The sequence below is a fragment of the Camelina sativa genome, unplaced genomic scaffold (assembly GCF_000633955.1).
Source record: "Camelina sativa cultivar DH55 unplaced genomic scaffold, Cs unpScaffold00480, whole genome shotgun sequence".
Taxonomy (NCBI): Eukaryota; Viridiplantae; Streptophyta; class Magnoliopsida; order Brassicales; family Brassicaceae; genus Camelina; species Camelina sativa.
This window is the reverse complement of record NW_010921707.1, coordinates 85,158-88,621: the sequence shown is the minus strand read 5'-3', so window position 1 is coordinate 88,621 and position 3,464 is coordinate 85,158. Positions and strand designations below refer to the sequence as shown.

At 44.9% G+C, this 3,464-nt stretch overlaps 1 pseudogene; it reads right to left on the bottom strand.

Annotated features, from left to right (window-relative positions):
• Positions 1–1,605, bottom strand: part of LOC104773180 — a 3,631-nt pseudogene extending 2,026 nt beyond the window's left edge.
• Between the last annotated feature and the right edge of the window lie 1,859 nt (positions 1,606–3,464).

The following is a 3,464-nucleotide window of genomic DNA, read 5'->3' as shown; positions in this document are numbered from 1 at the left end:
AGTTTCTTTATAAACAAATAGCAAACTATTGTGACTTACCTTGCTCTTACCCTTGTTATCGGTTGGTTCAGTTTGTTTGGCGGTTCGCTGTTTCATGCTAAGCTGATCAAGATAGACCTCATGCGGTGTCATTGGAATGAGAGTCGTCTTTCGGCCATTGTGCTCGAAGGTGTGTTGGTTGGTGAAACCATCATGGTGAACTTGTCGGTCTGATTGCCATGGACGTCCAAGAAGAATGTGGCTAGCGTCCATCGGAAGTATGTCACACATGATTTCGTCCTGATACTTACCAATTGAAAGCGGCACCTTGACTTGCTCCTTGACGGACATCTCACCTTTTTCGTTGAGCCATTGAAGCGCATATGGTTTTGGGTGTTTGAGAACTTCTAGGCCAAGCTTTTCCACCATTGTCCTGCTTGCAACGTTAGTACAACTTCCACCATCAATAATCATGCTACATACCTTGTCTTTGACAATACATCGCGTGTGGAACAAGTTTTCCCTTTGCGCTTGCTCCTCTGATTTGGTTAGAACACTCAACGATCTCCTAGCAACAAGCAGCTCTCCTTTAGCTGGGGCTTCCAAACCCTCTTCCACTGAGTCGTTTTCTGAACGCTCTTCTTCAGACTCTACCTCGCCATTATCTTTAAGAACCATGATCCTTTTGTTGACACATTCGCTTGCGTAATGCCCAAGTCCTTGACACTTAAAGCAACGAATATCCCTTGTCCTCGTGATCACTTCCTTACCCTTACCTTTCGGGTCTGACTCAAATGGCTTTGGCTTGACGAATGGCTTGTAGTCCTTCCGGTAGCCGGGCTTGTCCTCCTTTTGATAACTTGACTTTCCTGAGCTGTAGCTGGTCTTAGCGGTGCTGTAGCTGGATCGAGAGTTCTTCCTCTTGATTTGCTGTTCGAACATGACTGCTTTGTGAAGCATCTCCTCAATTTCCACATAGTGCTGGGTTTCTAGACGGTCTTGGATTTCGCGGTTGAGACCTCCCATGAATCGCGACATCATAGTTTCTCCATCTTCATGAACATCAGCTCTTAGCAATAGGGTTTCCATTTCCTTGAAGTACTCTTCGACAGTCTTGCTTCCTTGAACTAAGTTCCTCAAACGTTGATGAAGATCGCGGTGATAATAACTCGGCACAAATCTCCTTCGCATGACGGTTTTCAGCTGGTTCCATGTATCGATCGGCATGTCTCCGGTACGTCTGCGGCTGGTAACAAGCTGATCCCACCAACTTAGAGCATAGTCGTAGAACTCGGTTGCGGCAAGTTTAACTTTGTTGACCTCGGTGACCTCTTGACAAACAAACACTAACTCGATTTTCTGTTCCCACTCCAAGTAGGTATCCGGGTTGCTGGTTCCGTGAAAGGCTGGGATCTTGCACTTAAGACCTCCCAACGGATCTCTTGGTACTGGACGTTCACGTCGACGCCTCCGCTGACTGCTGTGTGAAGAACCGTGGCTATAATACCGCCTGGTTTCGTCGTCTTGCCTTGGTTCCTCCTGGTTCTGCCTTTGACGCTGATTTGCTTCCGGGTTTGGTTGATTCAAGTGTAGAGTGCCAAGTCTAGCATCAAGCATGGTTGTCATAGCTGCGGTGACTGACTTAAGGATCTTCCTTTCAAGACTAGATGTAGATGACTCTTCCTCTTCTGATGTCACCATGGTACCTGAAAAGAAAAACAAAGATCCACCAGTAAATAGTTCTAAAAACACGTAAATGAAAACAGATCTGGGAAAATTATGAAAACGAATCCAAAAATTCTCAAATCAATTTTCAAAAATACTAGACTCGTTCCTGGTTCTAAAACAGTTGAGTTTATAATTTTTGAACGAGTAAAACATTTAATAAAATTCTCGCAAGATGAACGACAGATCTGAAAATAAAAGAAAGTGACGATTGGAATTCAAAACCTGATTGCAGAGTGGTTGCTCTGATACCACATGATAGACTCCTGGTGAGGAATCTGCTCCCAAGAACACACTCGCAAGGCTTTGAAGGAGATGGATCGGACTGATGAAGATCAAGAGACCGAAGATGCAATAGATCGGACAAATGGAAGGTGAAGGGGGTTGATTATGCAGCGGATTGAAAGAGATGGAATGGTGAAATGATGCAGCGGATAGAAAAGGGGATTGAAGTGAACTTCCAAGAGAGATGAAAATCTCTTAGACTTCAGGCTCGAATTCAACTTAGATATGACACACTAAGAAGAAGACAAGTTGAGAAGATATTACACACTTCTCAGATCAAACAAGTAAAAGAAAGGTTTTTGATTAAAATGTTTGATGAGAAACAAATGAGAGATACATGGTCTTTAAATAGGAGAAGGGGGACGAAGGAGAAGGATCTAGAAGAGAAGAGGTGGAGCTCATGCAAGAGTCCACACTCATGCAAGCTCATGCACAAAGTCTTGGAAATTACAAAGCAATAAATGCAAAGTTTGAATGAGAAAGAGATAGAAAATGGGCCAAGGCCTTTGTGGGGAACCTTGGACCACGAATTGGGCTGGCAAAGGGGGCTTGAAAATGTTACTTAGGCCTCATTAAAAACCTTGTCAAGAAAACCCAATGGGACAAAACTTGACCAAGGGAAAAAGAGCACCAAAGTAACACTTTATCCTTTACCGAGCACCTTGAGCTGTGAGCAACGTCCAAGTGGTTTGAGTCTCGTCTTCTAGCTTCTTGTCCAGCTCCTTGAGTAGTCCAGTGATGGCTTGGTTGAACCTCTTGGACCGTGACCTTGTTATAGGACCCGCTGGAACGGTTAGTGCTTCCTTCGCTGCTTTCGCTGGTACAAGCAGCTCCTCCGGTGCTTCCTCTGGTTCAAGCTGCTCCTCCAATGCTTCCTCAGGTTCAAGCTGCTCCTCAAGTTCGTGTGGTTGGCTCGTGATCTTGAAACATTTAAAGAGAGACTTAGGAGCCAAGGAAGTGAAGATTATTTCACCACGTCCCAGCCAATGACGTGGCCACCCTATCCCCTTCCCTTCTTTTCTTTTGAATTTCTTCTAGATCCCTCTATGACCGTTAGATTGGTCTTTGCTTTGCTTTATCTTTACTTTTGCTTTTTGGCCATGTGTATGGTTTAGATCATGGCCACGTCTCTAGGGTTTTAGAGTCTCCTTATGTAAGCCTCACTATATAAAGGCATCAACCCTCATTGTAAAAATCAGACTTGAAGTATTGAATTAAATTTCACAAGAGAGAATCTTGTTCTTGTCTCACCTCTCTCCTTAGTCCAAGTCCGGGACTTGACTACCGAGAAACCCTAGCCGATCTCGAACTGGGTTCGACATCGACTAGTTGACCGTATCACGGGCCGAGGCATCTCCCGTGTGTCGTCACATCAAACCACCTTCGCGTCCATCCCTACCGTATCACGTCCGGTCCCTACCGTTCGTTGTACTTCCGCTTCGACTCCACCTTCCTTATCGCATCACCGAGAATCC